Source organism: Ursus maritimus, unplaced genomic scaffold (assembly GCF_017311325.1).
Source record: "Ursus maritimus isolate PB19 unplaced genomic scaffold, ASM1731132v1 scaffold_8, whole genome shotgun sequence".
Lineage (NCBI taxonomy): Eukaryota > Metazoa > Chordata > Mammalia > Carnivora > Ursidae > Ursus > Ursus maritimus.
Genome location: NW_024426996.1, coordinates 78,129,118 through 78,140,153, shown reverse-complemented (window position 1 = coordinate 78,140,153; position 11,036 = coordinate 78,129,118).

Here is an 11,036-nt window from a genome sequence, read left to right as displayed (position 1 = left end):
GGGGGGGGGGGGGCACAGGACACAGGTCCTAATGGAAGTGACAGGCGGTTCTGTGACCCAGCCCTTGAAGAGGCCTGCAGCAGTCGGGGTTCTCCAGAGACACAAAGCCAGGAGGGTGTACGTGTGCATGTGGAGAGAGACAGATTCGTTCTAGGAACTGGCTCACGAGATTGTGGGGGCCGGCATGTCCACAGTCCGCGGTCCGCAGGGCAGGACAGAGACCTGGAGAAGCGTGGCTGTTGCAGTTTGAGTCCCAAGGCCATCTGTTGGCAGAATTCCCTCCTCCTCCAGGGACGTCTGTCTTCTTTTTTAAAGCCATCAACAGATTGGGTGAGGCCCACCTACATTATGAAGGGGTCACCTGCTTTACTGAATGTCTGCTGATTTAAATATTAACTCATTTTTAAAATATCAACAGAGTGACATCTAGACCGGTATTTGACCAAATACCTGGGTGCCGCGGCCCAGCAGCTGCACCATTGACCATCGTGGGTCCCTGTCGGGGCACATTCGTTCTTAGGGGCCCCCCCCCATGTGCCTGGCTCCGACTAGGGGACGGGGTGGCAGAAAACAGGTCCCTGCCCCACAGAGCCCCCGCCGTTACGCGGGGTGTGGATCGGCAGACAGCCCCTCCGGACCAAGTGAGAGCCCGCTGCAGGGTTGAGGTACACCTCGCCAAGCACGCGTGACGAGCCCTTGGAACGAAACTCACTCCCAGTACCACGGGAGGCCCGAACAGCCACAGGCCCCCACCCCCACCCCGCGGGCCAGGCTCCCATGCGCGGTCCCGCTCTCTGGGCACACGGACAGACCCTAAAGAGCACGAACCAGAGCCACTCCAGGCCGGGCGGCATCCCCATACAGTCAGCTCCCCGAGCACGCTCAGCAGCACAATGCCCATTTCCCAGGTAAGGAAACCGAGGCGGAGAGGCTGAGTCGCCCAGGGTCACAGCCACGGTGAGGCTGGGATTTGGACACAGGCTACGGGGGGCCCCAGCGGGGAAGGGCCAGTCCAGGAGAAGGGCGTGGGGGCCGGTCACCTGATGGCTCTCTCCCCTGACTCTGGGTTTAGACCCCAGCTCTGCCACTTACTAGGTGTGTGACGTCAGGCAAATCGCCGAGCTGCCCTGGGCCTCAGTGTCCTCATCTGTAAATGGGACGATACCAGTGCTAGCCTGGGGAGATGGCGTGTCGCTCAAGCAAGACGAACGCACACCAGCACCTAGAACTCACCTCGCTGGAAATGAGCGACCTCTCCTGCATCAGCAGCCTGCCCATGACACAGCTCTTCTCTTCCTGCATTAGACCTAAAATCTCTATCTGGGGAAGTAACGGTGGTATCACCAGCTGGAGACTCGCCTGGTAACATTCTGGTCTATTTCTTCTGGATGTTTTTAATTCATATTTTTTCCATACACACACACACATCATGTGGTATGCATAATGTTGCCTTTTGCTCTTTTTTTTTCACTTAAAATGTAACCATAAGCATTTTACTCTATTATTAAACGTTTTCAACACCATCACTTTTGTTAAGATGATACAAAATCTTTTAACATGTAAATACAGGACTTACTGATTGCCCTCTATCTCCAAATGTTTTTTCTACTAACGATTCTGATAAACATCTTCTCATCTACTTATCTCTTTGTCCAAACTCTTTTTCTTGCCTCCATTCCCCAACGTGGAATTCCTGAGCCAACTGGGAAGGCTCTTGACAAACTGGGACAAGTCACTTCCCAAAATCTTGCAGTAACTCAGTTGCCTGAAACTGGGTGCTGGCCACGCCCACGGCTACCACCACCCAGGAGCCCACTGGATGCACCTCAGGGGCCACTCTGTGCGCTCGTCTCCGGCTCTGATCTTTGTTTTCCCTTCACTCCCATTCCCACTGACCCAGGGTCGTGACAACTTCCGGTCACCTACAGAGCCAGGTGGCACCCACGCGGTACTCGGAGTTCCAAATTTCAAAACGGTTGTTTTATGTTACAGTTTAAGAAAGTTCTCCTAGTCCTCCTAGTTCTTATATTCTTACAGTTTCTTTTAGTTGTCATTGTCATGACTTGAGATCTTCCTGTTATAAGAAAGAAAACGCTGCAGACCCGGGGCTCCCTCGAGCTCCTCCCAGGGCCTGTCCTCCCTCCCTCCCTGTCCCAGGGCGGCGGTGACCAAGAAGCTGGTAACGCCTGCCCTGTGTTTTCATTCTCACTGCTTCCCTGTCCATTAAAAAAAAAAAAAAGGAGAGAATTTTGTGTTTTCAAACAGAATGTGTTTTCACAATGTTTTATGTTTTCAAAATGTATGTGAATGATCTAAAACCTAATTCTGCAACTTGCTCCTACCTAACTGTTGCATTAAACCAAATTAAAACACAAAACAAAGCAAGAGCACACGTCCTCTGGGGCCTCTGGAAGCCCCACAGGGCCCGCATCATGAGCACGATGGATTTATGCTGGGAACGCACGGATGATTTTATGAGAGAAACCCTACGTATGCATCACCATACCGTCAGGTTAAAGGAAACATGGTCATCTCAATAACGCAGAAGAAAATTGGATGAAATTCAACAAGATGATTTGAAACAAAACAAAGCAAAATAAACAATTTTAGCAAACAGAAACAGAAAGACAGTTTCTTAGCTTGAAAAAGTACATCTACCAAAAGCCTACAACAAATGTCATCCTTCCTGGGTGAAAACTAGAAACTCTACTAGGTATCAAAAACAAGAAGTCGATACTCACTGCTTCTATTACGTTGTACTAGAGATCCTAGCCAGTGCAACGAGGAAAGAAAAAGAAATAAAGTATGAGACAGTAATAAACTCTTGTTATTCACAAATAACATATCTATATAGAAAACTCAAAAGTACTAAGAGAGGGCCACCTGGGTGGCTCATTCTGTTAAGCATCCGCCTTTGGCTCAGGTCATGATCTCAGGGTCCTGGGATCAAGCCCGGCATCAGGCTCCCTACTCAGCAGGGAGTCTGCTTCTCCTTCTGCCTCTCCCCCCTGCTCATGCCTGCTCACTCACTCTCTCGCTCTCAAATAAATAAAATCTTAAAAAAAAAAAAAAAAGTACTACAAGAATCCAAAACTATTTTCGGAGTTAGGCTCTACATTAAAAAATCAATTACATTTCTATACACCAACAACAAACAGAAAATGTAATTTTAAAAAGAGACCATGCATAATATCAACAAAAAGTATTAACTACCTAGAAGTAACTCTAATAAATGTGCATGAGACTTTTATAGGAAAATATTTATAACTGAGGTATAATACACATACAGTTAAACTCACCCTTTTTCGTGTGCAGTTGTACAAATCTTAACAAATATGTGTGGTCAGGTAACCACCTCTACAGTCAAGACAGCATTTCCATCAGCCCATGTAGCTCCCCTGTGTCCCTGAAGCTGTCATGTTGGGTCCAGCTTCCTGTGTATCCAGTAGAATGTGGATGATACTCGGGAAAACACTACCCCATACCAGGAGCTGAGCTGGGGGCAGGGCCAGTGGTCACAGAGGCCAGGATAGATGAGAGATGTTTTACTAATACACTAACGTGAACCTACTGGATAAAAACTAACGCAGGTTCTCAGGCACAGAGAAGTTAGGATGTTTTTGTAAGTGGGGTCAACAACCTTCCCCACATCCATAGGTTTCTCCAACCCAGGGCCCTGATGCACAGAGAGGTCAAGTTATGTGTCCAGAGTCACACAGCACATGGGTGGCAGAAGTTCCAAACCCTCTGCCCCTCCACAAACACCTTCTCCCCACCACGAACGCTTCTTCCCTGTCTTTCTCTTCAGCCCAGAGCCAAGACATGTACAGAGGGTAATGAGGGAGGGCAGGGGAGGGCTGATGTCACATGAGCACTGAAGAATGACTTTTAAACAGGCAGAGAAATAAGGCCTCCGGTGGCACACCTGAATTCTGTCAGACACAATAACACAAGGTAGTGAATCCAGACTGGCTGGAGGGAGCAGAAATGGGAACCATGGGAAAGCCTGGGGCCCAGCCGAGGTGCTGGGGTGGGAACATCAAAGACTTGGCCACTCATCTTGGCCTCAGTCCCGGGCACTGCCCCCAAAACATCCAGGTCCCCAACGGCAGGGCTACCTGGTTCCCAGCCCACTCTACAGGGGAAGCAGGTAGTCCTCAGGGGAATGGAGGACTCCAGGCCCAGTGCTCCCCCGGGCCTCAGCACCAGCAGCCGGGACTGCCCTTCCTGCTGCCCTGATCGCAGAAGAGCCCCAGAGCTCCAGGGTCAAGCCCGCTCACGCTGCGTCCCCGGAGGCCAGTGAGGTAGTGGCGAAGCATGTCTGCAGGGTGCGTGTGTCACTGGTGGAGAGTGGGCGCCCTCGGGCCTCCACACAGGGAACTTGCCACGCTCCCCTCCTGGGACGGCCGTCCCTCCACCGGCCAGCCAGTCAGGCTATCTGTGCTCAGATTCCTCGGTGCTCTCTCGGGATCCTACGGCACCGTGCTGACGGCCAGACTCCTCCCTTCCCAACTAGACGGCAAACATCTCCAAGGCTGGAGACAGCCGGGCCCAAGCCCTGTCTTCCCATTTCCTTGCTGCGTGACCTTAAGCGAGTCTCCAAACGCCTCTGTGCCTCTGTCCTCGTTGGTAAAAGGGGGCTGGTCACAGCCCCTTACTTACCGTATTTTACTTGAGGGGATTAATGGAATGGAAAGTGAAATGTTTCTGACGGGTATCATCTCTGTGTCTCCGGTGCCCAGGGCCTCAGAGACCCCTGCGGAGTGACTGTCCCGGGGGAGGGACTGTGCCCGCCGTCACCTCGTGCGGCCTCTGTGTGCTAACGAGGCAGAGGCTGAAGAGCAGACCGCAGACCAGGCCACCTGGGCTCAAATCTCGGAGCCCCTGACTCCCTGCTGTGTGACATCGGGGAGGCCGGCAACCTCTCTGCTTCTGTGCTGTAAATAGGGTGGCCATGCTTACGGCCGCCTCATAGAACCGTCGGGGATGGAAACAGACGACGTACAGAGGTGCACGGTGAGCCCTCCAGAAGTCACTGCTCTCCCAGCCACTAACAAAAATAACTTTCCCTCCCCTCCTGCTCCCCTTCCCTCCCTGGAAAGGCTGGAGAGGAAGGCAGGGAGGAGGGAAGCCAGGACAGGAGAGTGATGAGGCCCCGGTCAGCCCCCATCGGACGAGGCTGATGAATGCAGCCTGACTCAGGAAGGATTTAGCGAGCCCCGCAAGTCGGCTGTAAATAAACCCCCCGGGGCCCCCAGGAGGAGGTGCGGGGCAGAGATCGGTGAGCGGCAGATGGCCAGCCACCCCTCGCTGTCCCCTGGCGGCCGCAGCCGGCAACCCGCAGCAGGTGGCCAGCCCGAGGGAGGCAGGTCCAGGGTCACGTACTTGAGAGGCGTCAGCAGCCCTGAGGGCAGCAGCCCCAGCCCGGAGGCACAACTGAGGGAAAGGGCACTGCGCCAGACGGAGTCGACCTTGTACCCACGGGCCAGGGTCCAGGCACTCCAGCTTGGAAGGCAGCCAGGCACCAACTGTGCCCACCCCCTCGGCCCAGACACCATCGGGGGGGCACTCGGGAAGGGTAAGACTCAGCAAGGACAGCTTCTGGGGAAAGCGCACTGACTTCTTCAGCCATCTATCAGTGAGCACCTACTGTGTGTCTGGCGCTGGGCTCACAGTGGGGACGGAGACCACTGGGCTCTGGACCCTGCTTCACGGAGCATACTGACAAACGCCGCTCCAGATACAGCCCTCCTCACGTGCACCGACGTGGCCTAACCACGGTAACGAGGACAACCAGTCAGTCAACTCTGGGAAAGGCTGCAGCTCCCACCGCGGAGCCCAGGACGGAGCCCAGAGCCACATCTGGACGGCAAGAGGATGCCCGCCCTCTGCCACTGGGCCCAGGAATCAAGGCCAATGCGGAGGAGCCCCAGCCCTAGGTTCCCGGCCCAAACCCGCAGCTGTGGGGACTGGGAATGCCAGTGGGCTTCCGGGAGGCTCAGAGACACCCCACCCTCAGTGGGTGGCCCCCTGAAGATCAGCAGGGCTGAGCCGGGCTCGGAGGGACAAGTCGAGAGATTCACCAGACGACAGAGGGCCAGGCTTACGCAGAGACAGTGAAGGTGACTATGGGCCAGCCCGGTCTTCAAGGAGCCCTCAGTCTGACAGACATGGACCCGACGCTTCCTGGGACAGACGCGGGAAGGATGCATCAGGCTGAGGCAGACCGGAGAAGGCAGGCGGAGGGAGCAGCAGTGGGAAAGCTGCGGGGAGCCGAGCACAGGGAAGAGCGGGCCCAGAAGTCCTCGGCACTGTGCAGAGTGCGAGGAGGCGGGCCATGGGCGGATGCTGGGGAGGTGGACAGACCCCAGGTGAGGCCCAGCAGGGCCCTGGAGCTTCACACAGGGGCAACTGACCCTCCAACAACCCTGGGAGGTGCAGACTCTTATCCACCTGCACAGATGAGGAAACTGAGGCACAAAGAGGCTAAGAAACTTGTCCAAGGCCAGTAGACTAATACACTGAGCCAGGATCTGACACCTGCATCCCGCCACCACCAAGCCCAGGCCTTAATGCCACCCAGGCAATAGGGAGCCATGGGAGGTTATGGAGTGTGGAAGTGGCTGGTTGTCTGTGTGGGGCGGGGTGGAGGATGAGGCTGGGGGTGGAGGCCTGGGCACAGCCCAGTCCCACTGCAGGAAGGAGAGGCACAGGGGACCACAAGCCCAGGCCATGCTCGGGCTCTGCAGCAATGGTGGCGGACATGCCAACCCTGAGATGGTGAGGGGTCCAAGAGGACCTCATGAGGACAGGTGGCCCCCGGACCTGCTGCATCACCCGGCTCCCCTGCCAGGCCCAGCCTGTGCCACTTCCTCCCTGTTCCCCAGAGCCCCTGTCCAGGTTCAAAGCCAGGCGTTCGGGCAGCTCTGAAATGCCAGGAGTATCGGCAACGCCACCCTGGACCCCCCCATCCCAGAAGTCCCCATTTTACCTTTGTCGGGGGGAGGCTGGCCCCAGTCATTTCCCTGTTCTGTTTTGTTTCCCCGTGGGAGAACTATCCGGAAAGAGCAGCCGTTCTCCTGCAGCGCCCTCAGCTCTGGGGCGCAGGGCCGCAGCAGGGCAGGGAGGCGGCCAGGGGTCCTGCGCAGTGGAGAGCCTGCTGTGCCCCGGGCCAGCCTGGCACAACGCAGCTGGTTCTGCAAGAAGAAGAGAATATGAAATTCATATTAACGTTCTGTTTAGCCAGGATTTGAATTTCAAATCGGGCCCCACGTTGATTCGGATGGATGGCAGCCTGTCTCCCGGAACCCGTCAAGGAGCGCAGGGGGCCCCCGCGGCCCACCAGCCCCTCGGGCAGCCAGGCGGCTCTCTCCCAGGGGCCCAGAGCCTCCAGACTGGGGGGTTTACACACTTACACACCAGCACTCCCCCAGAAACCTCCCCTTGATATGGGGGTTTGCTCAGCCTTGTTGAGGGAAAACAGACCATATGTAGGCTATCTGAAGTGTGCGCCATGGTGAGATGTGAGACACAGCCCCACAGCGGACCAGCCAGCACACCCATCATCTCACCTCGTGCGTGCTCGTGAGGACCCTGAGGTCCTACTCTCGGCAAAGGTCAATCCTACAACAAGGCGGCCCGACACGGAGTCATCAGCTCCAACCACCCATTTTTACATTAGCTCCTCAGGCCTTAGTCATCTTACAGCTCAGAGCTCGTGCCCTCTGACCCACCGTCCTCCTTTCCCCTGCCCCCAGCTCCTCCCCTCCCCTACCCCCACCCCACCCCACCCCCGCAACCACCTTTCCGCTCCATTTCCAGGAGTTTGACTTTATTTCTGGTTCCTTGTACAAGTGACACTGTGCAGGGCTGTCTTGCTCTGTCTGGCTAATTTGTCCCAGCACTGCGCCCAGGCCCTTCCGTGCGGCTGCAGGTGGCTGAGCAGTACCGGGAGGCGGCCTCTTTCCTGTTAACTGAAGCCCGCCACACCGTCTGCGCAAGAACGACACTCAGTCATCCCCTCCTTCGTACGGTCCCCTTCTGCCGTGGCCCCTCTGTGCCTGGCATCTGCTCATAGAAGGCTCCAAAGACACGGTCACCTGTGTCCTGTTTCTGCCACATCCTACCCACACTCGCACCTGCGGCAGGCTCCACCCTCGGAGCCTCAGTCCCCTCACCTGGGAAATGGGACCACAGTACCCACCGCCCTGCATGGGACCTAAGAAGCATTCCATTCTCTCAGCAGTACTCGGCAAGCATTTAGCGCCCCCCATGTTCCAGGCCCTGTCCTTGGAGGGGGGGGGAGTGGAGTGGGTAGGGGCTGGGGGGGTGGGCAGGGGTGAACACCACAGTGAACAAAACAGACCGGAGTCCCTGCCCCAGTGGAGCTGATGTCCCAGAGCTGTGGTTCTCCCCCAGGGCCGGTTTGTGCCCCAGAGGACACTTGGCAATGTCTGGAGACATTTTCGATTTTCATAACCCTGGGGGTCAGGGTGCTACTGGCACCCAGTGTGTGGAAAGCAGGGATGTCACCAAAGCCTTTAAAATACAGGATGGCCCCAAGCAGAGAGTCATCCTGCCCCAGAAGCCAGCAGCGCCACGGTGGAGAAGCCCTGTGCCAGGGTGGAGAAGCCCTGTTCCAGGGGAGACACAGTAAACAAGACAAATAAGTAAAACAGATAGATTGCTAGAAGGTGCTACGTGGTAAGAGTTCACACAAGGAAGCCAGAACACAGCCCCATCTGCCCTGGCATAGCAAGAATGAGGCTCAGCGCAGAGGGGACGCTCCCAGCCCTGAGACCCAAAGACAGGCTGCCTCCTTGGCATCCACGCAGGCCAGAGACGGCCCCCAGCAGCTGTCATCGGGACCCAGAGATAAATGGGGCCAGGTCCCTGCCCCCCCGGGGCCCCAGGGCCCCCAGCCTGGGCGAGGGAACACACACAGCGGTCCGAGGCTTTGGCCACCTGTGGGCTGTGTGCCCCTCAGCAGGTGATCGTGTCAGTCCTCCCATATGTGAAATGGGGACCATGGAGGAACCTACCTTGTGTGACTCTTTTGGAGTCAAATGGGACCTGGTCGTGGGAAATGCTCAGCCAAGGGTCACTGCTGCTATGGTACACAGTGGTGGAGGGACACAGAAGGTTCTGGAACACCGGGAGGAGGGAATGGTGAGCATGCCATCAGGAGGCACAGAAGCGAAGAGAGGCTTCACTGGGGAAGGGGCATCCACCCCACCTCGAATGCTGAAGTTCACCAGGTCACTAAGACCAGGAAGGACAGAGAGACACAGCGACCCACGTGGCTGTCACCAAGGCAGAGTCACTGCGTGTGCGAAGATGCTAAGGGACAGGAGGAACGGGGCAGGAGGTGATGCTGGAGAGGAATGCGGGGTCCAGCCGCCACAGGCCAAGGACTTGCCCTCATCCTCACCTCCTAAGTGCCCAACAGTCTGTTCTCCGCTCAGCAGCCAAAGGATCCCTGGAAACCCAAAGTCAGACCAGACCCTCCCATTGCAAGCCAGGTTCTTACAAATCGCTCACAGAGAATACGACTTTTGAACTGGGCCTTGTCCAGGGGAGGGAGGCCCTTCCCGGGAGGGGTCCTGCATGGCTGGAGGGTGCTTCACACAGAGGAGAGGCGACAAGCAGGAGTAACCACCCCTCACAGGCCGGAGGAGGGAGCCCCCAGAGCCATGCAGGAGGGGAGCTCTGAGAGTCTGACGCTGGCCCAGGGGACAGAGACCACACAGGCGGGCAGACTCAGCCTCCCTGCCTCCCTGGATCCTCACACCCACCCCATGCTGGGGGCGCGCTGCTCCATTTCGCAGCATGGAAAGGGAGGCCAGCAGGGTGGGTTCGCCCCACCCCAACCCCGGGCTGCAACATTCCCTGGCTTTCCTTCACAGGGAGACTTCTGTCGTCCCCAGGCACCGCCGAAAGGTACGTATTTTGTTTTTAGATGTGTTCAGAAGTAAACATGCTTCAGCACTTTATGGTCTTTTAAACATACCTTGCCTCTGAATACCATGTTGTTGAGTTCACTGGCTCTGGCGCGGAGCCGCGCTGGTGCATTTGGCCCATGCACGATCCATAGCTGGCTCCTCCACTCCGCTGCTGAGGGGCGCTGAGGGGCGCTGGGGTGGCGTCCAGGCTCTGCGACTGAGCCAAGAGCTGCTGGGACCCTCGGCCACGCGGCTCCTGCCGCCAGGTGAGACCCGCCAAAGCCCACCTCCACGAGGTCTCACGGAAGCTGCTCCCAGAGGGGCTGCACCTGGCTGCAATCGCACCTGCTACACACAAGCCTCCTGATTGGCCCACATCCTGCCAATGATTGGTCGATGCCCAAGCATGTGATGCCCATCTGGCCAATGAGAAGAGAGCTGTCCAGGGGATGCCGGTAATTCCTCTAAATTCAGCACTGACTAGCCCCAGCCCTGATCCCTAACCCCCAACCCGGACTCACAGCACTGACGGGCTCCACTCTGCGTCTGCGCACAACGCTGCAGCCACCCTGCGCCCACCAGGAGGCCTGGCATAGCAGCCAGCGAGATGGAAAGCCTGGACGCCGGGTGTCCATCACAGAGCCCCTGAACGAACCACCCGTGGGGCTGCCCAGTCCTCGGACTGCAGCTTGTTACGGAACTGTGAATTTCCTTGCCGTCTTAGTCATTCTGAGTTGGGCTTGCTGTTGCTTTCAGCCAAATGTGCCCGGAACGCCTCCCAGCTAGTTCTCCAGCAATTCTATGGTGGCTCACTCTCCTTTTTAGCAAACTCATTTTCTGCTTAAATCAGCCAGAGTTGAGGGGCGCCTGGGTGGCTCAGTGGGTTAAGCGTCTCACATCTGCTCAGGTCATGATCCCCGAGTCCTAGGATTGAGCCCCATGTCTGGCTCCCTGTTCAGCAGGGATCCTGCTTCTCCTTCCCCTCTTCCCCCTCGTGCTTGCTCACTCTTTCTCTTTCTCTCTCCTCTTTCTCAAATAAATGAATAAAATTAAAAAAAAAAAAAAACCAGCCAGAGTTGGTTTCCGTTACCTACA